We start from the raw sequence: 11,391 nt of genomic DNA on the forward strand, positions 1-11,391 counted from the left end.
GCTGTTCTGTCCTGTGCTGTCTTCTCAGAGGCCTCCAGGGGAGCTTGGCCCCCAAACCCCACCGGCTCTTGCCCTCTGTCAGTGCTGGGCACAGACCTGCTCTGCCCCCGGACTCAGGGCACTTGCCCAGGAGAGGCTCATGTGACCCTCCCAGGGCCCTGGTCATGTCCTCAGGAGCTTTATTTGGTGGGAGATGACAGTGCCAGACTCAGAGTCCAAGGCCCGGGCTCGGGTCCCAGCTCGGCAACTGACCACAGCTGTGGGAGCCAAGGCTGGGGCTTCACGGCTCGAGCCTCAGCGCTCTCACCTGCAGTGAGGACCGGTGAGCCCTCCGCCCTCCCAGCTCATGGGCCGGGGGGTCGGGGCTCAGCGTGGGACCAGGGCTCATTTGCTGGCTGGGGTCAGTAGTAGGGCACCCAGCCTGGGTACATGCCACCCCACCATCTGACCCTGGCGTCTCTCAAGAAAGGTCTTCACACATCACAAATGACCCTGTGACCTCCGTGCCCTGCCCTGTCCCTGCCCCAGGGAGGTCTCTCTTTCGATGGGGAATGGGGGGGCTTGCTGGGTCCTATGGGAGGCCCTTCCCAAGCCGTCCTCTTTCTCCCTGTGGAGCTGGTGGTGTCTGGGATCCGCCTGGGAGGGCCTGCTGGCTACTTCCTGCTTACAAATCATGTCAGGAGGACAGACGCCAGACCTAGAAGGTGTTTAGACGGGTGGGAGGGGTTGGGCGTGGGTTGAATTTGGGGTAGGAGTGAGAGAGCCAGGGCGGGGGCCAAGGCCTGTTTTCGGGCTGTCAGGACGGCTGGCCACGGTCAAGGGTGTTTTCTGGTGGCTGAGAATCTGGTTCCCATCTCCAGCTGGTGACCTTGGGCAAGTCAGTGGAGGGGACGAGGGTGGGGCTGAATGTTTGGGCGCTCAGCCTGCTTTCCCTCCAACGAGGGGGACTCTGGGCTCGGGCCCCTCCCTCACCTGCTCTCAGGCCATGAGCCACGTGTCCATACGGGGCACTTGTCCCAGGCCCTGCACTTCAGGCTCTCCTCTGTGGGGAGGTGGGAGAGCATTGGATCTGGCAGGGACACTGGTCATCAGAGCCACAGACACAAGTGGACATGACGGTGACGGCGATGATGGTAATGGCATTAAGATGACCATTAAGGCGGTGACCGAACTGCGGCAGCAGCTAGAGTTTGTTGGGCGCGGACAGAGCCCAGACCAGCTGCCGGGCCTGGGCTGGCTCTCCACAGGGAGCCCTAACGTGGCGGGTGGAGCGTTTAGGAATGCATTTGCGGCAAATAAAACACCCCCCCACCGCCCGCCCCCCCCACCCCCCCATCCCCACCCCCGGCCGCCCTGTGGCTGGAACAAGCATGGGGGAGTGCCTGTCACCATGGGGCAGGGCTGGGCTGGGAACCGGCCTGATTCAGGAGCAGCTCACGGCCACCAGGCTCTTCTCCGTTGACTTGAGACCGGAAGGCCGCTGGGAAGGCAGGACCTCGGAGGCCCGCAGCATCAGGACCCGCGGGTGACAGGACTGGCCCCCTCGCCCCAGCCGGATCCAACGCCACTGTCCCCCAAAGCTTTGATTTTGTCGGAAGAAATTGCTGTGCCAGACACAGAAGGGGGCTGCCCTGGAGGCGTGGGGGGCGGGGACCAGAGGCCCCGTTTCCATAAGCCATAGCCTAGGGGCTGGGCAGAGCCCTGGGGCTCCATGGGCCCCAGTCAGCCCCTGGGGAGGGGAGGGAGGAGGAACCCCGCTGGTGAGGTGGGGTTTCAGGTCAGGGCTCAGGCCAGGGGCCGCAGCTGACAGCCAGGTCCGGGTGGGGCCTCCTGTCACCTGAGGCGGGAGAAAGGTGGAGGATGGGCTGCAGCAGGCCCCCTGTCTCGAAGCAGATGCTACTCACTCTGTCCCTCACGTGGGGGGCCGGGAGGCGGCAGGCTGGGCATGGCCCTGGGGAGGGGGAAGTGGCTGTGGCTCTCTCAGACCACAGGAAGGGCCCCCGCGTTGGGGCCACCGGCCCAGCCTTTGCATCCCCCAGGCACCTGTGTGCACGGGCAGGTGGCAGTCGGGTAATTCGAAAACACGCTCCGTAGGAGGAAGCTCTGAGACTCTTTTGTTCCTTTAGCTGATCCCGGGTTCTGGATCCAGAGTCCTGGGTGGCTTCAGTGGATCCACGAACCCCCAGAATTTGTGTGTGAAATTGTCTGTCTGTGTCGTGAGGGTCTGCCAGAGCCTTCAGGGATCCGAGGCCCCGTGCGGGTTGGAGCCGGGGTGTGGCCCGGCCCCTCTCTGCAGAGGGGGAGGCGGCCCCCGCGGTCACACTGAGAGTTGGAGGGTCAGAGCCAGGACAGGCTGGGGGAGCTGCTGGGGAGGGCCTCTGCCCCGACGCTCTGGACCCCCTTCTGGGGCTCCTTTCTCTCCCCAGGAGGTTGGAGAGACTGGGATGGGTCCTCAGATGAGGTGATGGGGACAGTTTGTGATGACACATTTAGGCTCTCATCCTAGCCCTGCTGCCTCCTACCTGAGTCACTGAGCCTGCCTGTGCCTCAGTTTCCCCATCTGCACGAGGAGGACAGCAGCGTTCGGCGCTAGAGTGAGGAGCAGATGAGATAACAGGTGTGTCTGGGGGTCCACCTCACGGTCGTGCGGGCTTGAGTGTGTGGGGCGAGAGTCACCTGGGAGTTTTGATCCGATACAGAGGCCCAGGCCAGGCCCTGAGGAGGCTGGCCTCAGTGGTCTGGGTGGGAGCCTGGGCGTCAGCATTTTAAAGGCTCCCCCAGTGATTCTGACGTGCAGCCAGGGCTGACCATCGCTGGCCCAGCCTCGGCTCCTGCCAGCACACTGAGGCGTTGGTCAGAGTGGACACTGGGCTGTCGGCCCTCTTGGCTCCCAGTTTCCAGCCTAGACCCTGGCTGACACTTCGTTACTACCTGAGGTTAGTCTCAGGTAGGCACGATCTCTTTCCGTCCATCCATCCATCCACCCATCCGTCCACCTGCCTGCCCCGCCTCCTTCCCTGCATCCGTCCATCCATTCAAGAACAGACTTTGTCTGAGGCCTTGTAGATAATTATTTTTTCCTTTTTGTAAATCAAATCCTGTTTAAATCCCACTTCAATCCTTCCAGCCAGAGCCCCCGCCGCCTGCTGGCCTGCTCCTTGTCTCCGGTCCGCCGAGCAGGTTTGTTTAAGGCCGGCTGACACTTCTTCTCCCGGGCCCCCCTGTGTTTACACTGGGGCTGTCAGCGGAAACTCCAGGTGCAGGAGGGAGGCCTCAAGCTTATTCTGGCTGGAGACAGGGCGGGGGGCCTCAGGGGGGCTTCAGGACACCCTCCACACAGTGACCTAGCTCTGTCACCGTCCCCATTTCACAGGTGAGTCCTCAGAGACTCACCCAGCAGGCCAGAGTCACACCTGAGTCCTGGCCCCAGGCTACCAGGTCCCTACTCTCTCAGAAGTAGAGCCCAGGAAGGCTTCTGGAGGAGATGACATCTGAATTGGTTGTCTGGGAAAACTGAGGAGGGGCAAACTGGTGGTCTGTGGAGGGAAAGGCATGGCTAGCAGAGAGAGGAGGCTGGGCTGTGGCCGTCCAAGGGAGGAGTGGCCAGAAAGCAGGCAGTGTGGGAAGGGTGGGAAGTTCTGGGCCAGCTGCCTGGCTGTGAATCCTGGCTCCACCATTTATTTACCTGCTCTGTGGCCTTGGGCACATTACCTGACCTCTCTGTGCCTCAGTTTCTTCACCTCTAGAGGGAAGGGAATAGTTGTATTGACTTTGCAGGGTCATTGTAGGGATGAAGTAATCTAGGAACACAGGTGGGAGACACGCTCATGAGTTTGGGCTCCGCCCTGCAGACAATGGGGAGCCATGGCAGGTGGCTGAGCAGGGCCAGAGCTGGACAGATTCTTGAGGCTCTGGCCAGGCTTCCAGACAGTGCATGGATCTGAGCTCCCAGAGCTTTTCTGTGTGCCTGGGCTGGGGGTTTCACAGTGCAACCCTCTGAGGGGTCACAGGTCACCTGTCCTCCTTCCTAGCCAGTGATTGGTTCTGGGGTGGACAAGTCTAGGCTGATTTAGGCCAGTGAAAGGTGACCAGAGGCGGCCTTGTGGGTTCTGTGCTTTCTTCTGTCCCTGGATAAACAGGCAGCCTTTTTGTGACCATGAGGGGAGCCCGGCGGAGAATGAGGGTGGGGAAGAATCTCAGAGAGGCACAGCCAGAGCCTGATCGATCTGTGTCTAGAGCCCACATTCCCTCTGTGGTTCCCGTTATGTGAGATAACTTTCCTTCCTGGGGAAGGCCGTGCAGTCCTGGTTTCCATCACTTGTTGCTCAAAGTGCCCGTTTTCCACAGGGCCCAGAGCATCTTCCTAGAGCTTAAATCCAACCTTATAATTCCCTGCTTAAAATGGCTTGGGGCTCCCATCCCTTTACAGTGACAGCCTGTGCTTCCTGGGGGCCCCAAAGGCCTCACGCCCCACAGGCTCTGGCCTCCCACTGTGGCCTCTGGGCTCCACCCATGACTGTCCTTGACCACACCGGGCACACATCTGCCTCAGGGCCTTTGCTCTGGCTGTTCCCTCGGGTTCCCTGCACTGTCTCACCCCTAGCCTCATTGAGGGCCCTGCTCAGATGTCACCTGTCCAGAGTGGGTGAGAGGTCAGTATAGCAACACACAGCCCTGAGTCCCAGGGGCCCAGACACTGAAGATATGTTTCTCACTCACACCACGTGTCCGCTGCAGGTCAGGGGAGTGGGGGTGGGGCTCCTGCTCCCTGGTGGCCTGGGGACCCTAGTGACAGAGACTCCACCATCACACGAAGCCTCTGCGGTCCCAACATGAGGCTTCAGGATCCACCGCCATCGGGAGGCGGGAAGCATCACTCATAGGCTCTTAAATGCTTTGGCCTAGAAGTGCCCCTGTAGCTCTGCTCCTGTTCCCAAGGGCTGATGTCGGTGGCATGGCCACGCCTCGCACCAGGGGGTGGGACAGGGACCCCCCCGAGCGTGGGAGGGAGGAGACGCACGGCAGTGACCTCTGCGTCGGGGCTCCCGGGCCACTTGGTCTCTCCAAGAGACCCTGTCGCTCTGCGTTTATTCAGGAAAAATTCACATAACATAAAATTGACCATGTTAAAGCGTACAGTTCAGTTCAGTGGTATTTGGTACACTCACAGTGTCATGCAACCGTCACCTTTATCTAGTTCCAGAACGTTTCCACCACCAAAGGGTTTCCAAATGGAAAGCCTGTGCCCATTAAACAGTCACTCCCCTTCCCCTCCCCCAGCCCCTGGCAACCACTCATGTACTGTCTGTCTCTGTGGGTTTGACTGTTCTGGAGATCGTACGTAAAAGGACTCGCAGAACACGTAGTCCTTCGCATCCGGCTCGTCTCACTGAGCATGATGTTTTCAAGGCTCATCCCCGTGGTCGCCTGTGTCAGGTCTCCTCCTTCCTGTGGCTGAAGAATACAACGCTGCAGGGTGGACCGAGCTGTGCTTGTCCTCTGAGCAGACGGTGACCACCTGGGCAGCTTCCCCCTTAGGCTTCCCGAGCGGACTCGCGGCACAGTCTCGGGCTGGTCTGGTCTGAGACCCTGCGCTCGGGCTTTGGGGCGCGTACCCGGGCGCCGCTCAGACGTCCTTCATCACACTGGCTCTCCTCTCTAGTCGCTTCCTGTCTGAGACCTCGGGGCGCTCACAACCCCCACCTCCCCAGGGCGGGTCCGGGCCGAGACGCGCTTTGCTCTTTGCGTGGGGGGCGCCGCCCTCGGCTCCTGCCCACCGAGCTGCCTGGCATCCTCCTGCCGCTGTCTCCTCCTGGCGCAGGCCTGGCACGCGGCAGGTGTTCTACTGAAGCTCGTCGCATCGCGAATAAATTCAGAAGGATAACTTGGGCTTCCTGGGGAGTTTTGTTTGCAAAAAGAAATCCGCTGCTAAAGAAGTGATGGGCCCCACGCTGTCCTGGTCTGTTTCCTCTGCCGTCGCCGCCCAAACGCCCCCAGCACCCGGGCTGGGGGCGGGGTCCACCTACTGGCGGGCAGCCCCTCCCCCTGGGCCGAGAGCCAAGTGAGGGCGCCCACTGCCAAACGCCGTGCTTGGGCGCAGGCGAGGTGGGGCCGCGCGGCGCCTGCTCCCTCCTGTACCTCGTAAATCGCTCTGAGGAAAATTCCCCAAAAGGAGTTTCAGATGCTGCTGTGCCCGGGACAGCAGGCTGGTCTCCCCCCCCACTGGGGGCGTCTCCTCCCCCATCTGCTGCCGGAGGAGCCTCCAGTGGGTCACCTCAGCGCCGCGCCACGCGTGGGGTCCACTTTTGACTGTTCTTCTCTAAGTCCCAGAGGAACGTGTGAGTCTCCTCAGCCCAGCATCCTGTTATGAACCCACTCTGTCCCTCCCTGCCCTGGCCATCGCCCTAGCTCTCTCCCCCATCTCTCACAGGGTGCGCCCCCCACCCCAGTGTGTCGTCTCAGCAGGTGGGTGGCTAAGAGCACCGGCAGCGGGGGCTGGGCTGCCTTGCCTCCTCCACTGCTGCACGCACCCCCGCTGTTCTCCGAGGCTTGGTTTTCTCCTCTGTTAAATGGGGACAAAGCAGATGCAGCAGGAAACGTGCTTGGCCAGGGCCTGGCACATGAAGGGTGCTCAGTAGATGCCAGCTGCAGCCCTAACCATGCCTAATGAGCCCCTGCCGAGCCCAGGAAGGACGTCCTGCACCGCAGAGCAGAGCCCAGGCATGTCGCGTGGCATCTGAGACCCTCTGCCGTCTGGGCACACCTGACAGCGCGCCCCCGTTCTGGTGCTGCCAGCTGCCTTCGTGCTCCTGACCGGCCACGCGCGTCTGCGCCTCTGCACCTTTGCGCGTGCCATTCTTCTGCCTGTGCTGCCCTGCCCACCCCGGGGGCCTGCGGCATCCTCCTAACGTCACCCGGACCGTGAGCATCTGTCTGCTGCCCCTGGAGGGCAGGGCCTATGGCATCACCTGCAGAACCTGCAGATGCTGGGGCGGGGGTACAGACTGGGGCCCCAGCCGAGGGCAGCCACTCCTTCAGCCCAGGGACCCGTAGCCAATACCCTGGTAAGTGATGGTACCGAGTGCAAACTCTTTTTCTTTTTTAAATTAATTAATTTTTGGCTGCGTTGGGGCTTCATTGCCGCGCGCGGGCTTTCTCTAGCTGCGTCGAACGGGGGCTGCTCTTCGTTGCGATGTGTGGGCTTCTCATTGCGGTGGCTTCTCTCGCTGTGGAGCAGGGGCCCTAGGTGTGCAGGCTCAGCAGTTGTGGCGCACGGGCTTAGCTGCTCCGCAGAATGTGGGATCCTCCCGGACCAGGGCTCAAACCCGTGTCCCCTGCATTGGCAGGCGGATTCTGAACCACTGTGCCACCAGGAAAGTCCCTTTTTAAAAAATTTTTTATTGGAGTATAGTTGATTTACAACCTTGTGTTAGTGAATCCGTTATATATATCCATATACCCGCTCTTTTTTCGATTCTTTTCCCGTATAGGCCATGACAGAGTATTGAGTAGAGTTCCCTGTGCTATACGGTAGGTTCTTATTAGTTATTTATTTTATATATAGTAGTGTGTATAGTTATATATATCCATATACCCGCTCTTTTTTCGATTCTTTTCCCGTATAGGCCATGACAGAGTATTGAGTAGAGTTCCCTGTGCTATACGGTAGGTTCTTATTAGTTATTTATTTTACATATAGTAGTGTGTATATGTCGATCCCAATCTCCCAATTTATCCCTCCCCCTTTTCCCTCCTGGTAACCATAAGTTTGTTCTCTACATCCGTGACTCTACTTGTGTTTTTTTTGTTTGTTTGTTTGTTTTTGCAGTACGCGGGCCTCTCACTGTCGTGGCCTCTCCCGCTGCGGAGCACAGGCTCCGGACGCGCAGGCTCAGCGGCCACGGCTCACGGGCCCAGCCGCTCCGCGGCACGTGGGATCCTCCCGGACCGGGGCACGAACCCGCGTCCCCTGCATCGGCAGGCGGACTCTCAACCACTGCGCCACCAGGGAAGCCCTCTACTTGTGTTTTGTAAATAAGTTCATTTGTACCCTTTTAAAAATTTATTTATTTATTAAAATGTATTCATTTATTTTTGGCTGTGTTGGCTCTTCGTTTCTCTCCGGGGGCTTTCTCCAGTTGCGGCGAGCGGGGGCCACCCTTCATCGCGGTGCGCGGGCCTCTCACTGTCGCGGCCTCTCCCGTTGCGGAGCACGGGCTCCAGACGCGCAGGCTCGCTAGTTGTGGCGCACGGGCTTAGCTGCTCCGCGGCATGTGGGATCTTCCCAGGCCAGGGCTCGAACCCGTGTCCCCTGCCCTGTACCCTTTTTCTTAGATTCCACATATAAGAGATATCGTATGATATTTGTCTTTCTGTGGGGTGCAGACTCTTGAGGCATGGCCAGCTCCACTGTGCTCTGCAGCTGGTACCCTCTAGCTCAGAGCATTGTGGAGGTTCAGCACGTGGTCTATATCTGGACACTCGTGTGAGAGGGAGCTCACTACATCGTCAGGCCATATTTTCAGCACTGGAAGCTTCCTGGGAACGAGGGCTCAGCCTCCCGTGCAGCGGTCAGCAGCCCGAGACGGTGTGTGTGACGAGTCGTGGGGTCTCTCTCGGGCCACCTCCTGGGGCTCTCCAGCAGGGAGCTCAGGCCACAGAGGGTTGTGCTGCCCCCTGGTGGCTGCGGTTCACAGCTCTCCTGCCCACAGGGCTCCTGTCCTTGAGTGTGCCCACCACTAAGGAGGCAGAGGACAGGGCAGCCAGCGGGTCTCAGACCCCTTGGAGAAGACAGACACATACATGAATGTGGAGGATGTGGCATCTTCATGCTCGGGGAGGCCTGATGGTGGCCTCCCACAGTCCCTGGATCCAGGTGGGCCTTGTCCTGTGGATGGGAGGGTTAGGGACGCTCAGACCCAGCAGGTTTGCTCGGCCTGGACCCGCTATCTCCTGGGAAGTGTCACTGTTGGGGGCCCCATGACCTTGGCATGGGATCATCTGTTCCGAGGCTGCCCTCTGTCCCCTACTCACTATGCAGAGTCAGAACATGCCAGACTTGGGGAGACCTGGCCGGACAGGCCCCACTGCCCTGGGGCCGCCACACAGCTCTTACCCAATCTCGGATGCCTGGATGGCCAGCCAGCTGCCCCTGCCGTCTCCTGGGTCTACTGGGGTCTCCTCGGACCCTCTCTGTACCATTCCACCCTCCCGAGCAGTCAGCCCTGCTCTTCCTCAGACTGTCAGCAGCTCCCACCTTTGAGCCCTGTGCTGAGGGCAGGGGACTGGGGGGACCTACACTGGGGTTATTCTGCATTGGGGGTGAGCTTGCTGAGACACAGCTGGTGGTCCCGCTGCAGGGCCCTCGCCTGTCACTCCCGTCTTGCTGGTGTCCTGCTGTCCCTCCTTCCCCTGGGTCTTTGAATCCCCCATCCCGATCGGGACAAACCCTAACCCCACTCCCACTGCAGGGCCCAGTGGGGGTGTTTCCTCCCCCAGGAAGCCTCCTGGCCTAGTCCCAGGAGAGACTGCCCTCCGGCCTTCCGCAAGTACCGTACCCCCGTCTCCTGGGTGCAAACTTCTGTGAGGGGTGCAATGACCCTTTCGGTGCCCGCCGAGGCCCCCTGACCGTGGACTGCACCCACGAGGGTTCCCAGCTTTATCCGCTCTGGGCCTCGTTTGCTGAGGGGGGCGATGCACTGAAACAAGCTCTCCTCATGGTGTCGGGGTGAAAGGACAGACCCTCTTGGGCTGACTTCTGGGGCTTTGCGTGGCGGGGGTTCTGACACTCAGAGGCCTCGCCCAGGACCACAGTCTCGGTGGGTGGAAGGGCCAGGGTGGCTGCAGGTGGTTCCGTGAGAACCTGAGCCTCCTGCTACCCCTTTTGGGCACCCCCGGCCCTGGAGCCCCAAGACCCTGCTCCCGGGCCACACTTTGGGCCCCTGTCCCCAATGCCTATACCAGGCTCTTGCTGGCCCCTGGGGTGCAGAGAGGAGACCGAGCAGGAGGGACCCTGTCCTCCGTGGGCCCACAGGAGGTGGGGACAGACTCAGATATATTGGGGACCCCGGAGGGCTGAGATAAGAGACCTACCCCAGGGCTGTGCAGAAGCTTAGCGGGGCTGCCAGCGGGCTCTGGCGGTGGCGGCACGCCCTGCTCTTCCCGCCCCAGTCCCTTCCCTTCTCCCTTCCCCAGGTGGTCCCTGGGGGGGTTTGCAGTCCCTGCGCGTGCGGCTTGCCTCCTCTGCGCCTCATTCTGAACTGAGTGGTGGGGCTCCCGCTCCCACATTTCCCTGTTGCCATCTCCCTGGCAACCCAGGTCACTGGGGCTGGGTGGAGGGCCAGGCAGGACCGGCTACGTAATTCCTGGGCCCAGCGTGAAACCGAACTGTGGGCCACCTGTTTCATAAGCGCTGCCCGATGGGGACGCTAGAGCATCGCACCCGTGGCTGAGCTCCGGCCTGTGACCGCCCAGGTCTCACTCCCGAGCAGCTGGCCCTTCTCACAGTCACCACGAGGGGGCGCTCGCGAGGCGTGCCCGATGCCTGCTCCGGGCTGGCGCCTGGAGGTGTCCACCTCAAGCCTTCTGGTCCTAACCATCCCAGGAGGTGTCGGGAATGCAGGCTGTGTCGGTGTCCAGGCCTCCTCACTGGTGGGAGCCCTAGTCGACTGGGTCCTCTGGCTGCTAGTTCTCTGCTGCAGCATCCCGGGTGGACGGCACAGCTTGTGCAAAGGCCAGGAGGTGGGCTTGATCTGGTGCCCTGGGGGCTCCAGGGATGGAGCTGGAGGTCGCCAAGAGCAGCAGTGGGTGTAGATGGACCCAGGGGTCAGCAGGGCTGGGTGGGGGACACAGCCGGCCATGGCCGTCCTCAGGGAGGCCTTGGCACACACTGCGTCACTCTTTGTGACCTGCTTGCCTAACGGCTGCTTGGCCTGCAGGCCCCCCTCATGTGATGATGCCTGGAAAGCACCCTCCCATTCCCAGGCCCAGCGGCCTCCCCAGGTGCTCCTGACCACCGTAACTGGGGAGCTGCCTGGGTGGGCTCTCCCACTCCAGTCTGCAGCATCCCCAGGACAGCCTGGCACAGCACTCAACACGCGGTTGTCAGAGTCAGCAATCGGTGAAAGGGCGGGAACTTCCAGGCTTAGCTGGGGACCTTCCGCCCCACTGGTGCTCCAGCTCCAATAGCCCCCGGGGCTCCCACACCCACCCCATTGGCAGCCTCAGAAGTCTGGGCTGAAGAACTGCCCCTCTGGACTTCCCTGGTGGCGCAGTGGTTAAGAACCCGCCTGACGATGCAGGGGACACGGGTTCGAGCCCTGGTCCGGAAAGATCCCACATGCCGCGGAGCAGCCAAGCCCGTGTGCCACAACTACTGAGCCTGCGCTCTGG

At 61.0% G+C, this 11,391-nt stretch overlaps 1 long non-coding RNA gene across 1 annotated transcript in view; it reads left to right on the forward strand.

Annotated features, from left to right (window-relative positions):
• LOC102980776 (uncharacterized) overlaps positions 1-8,091 on the forward strand; it is a 14,738-nt gene extending 6,647 nt beyond the window's left edge. The window contains exons 4-5 of the long non-coding RNA XR_448523.4: positions 7,491-7,530; positions 7,829-8,091. This is a non-coding gene — a long non-coding RNA (uncharacterized lncRNA). The remainder of the gene's footprint in view (positions 1-7,490; positions 7,531-7,828) is intronic.
• Positions 8,092-11,391: the final 3,300 nt, after the last annotated feature.

Source organism: Physeter macrocephalus, unplaced genomic scaffold (genome assembly GCF_002837175.3).
Source record: "Physeter macrocephalus isolate SW-GA unplaced genomic scaffold, ASM283717v5 random_65, whole genome shotgun sequence".
Taxonomy (NCBI): Eukaryota; Metazoa; Chordata; class Mammalia; order Artiodactyla; family Physeteridae; genus Physeter; species Physeter macrocephalus.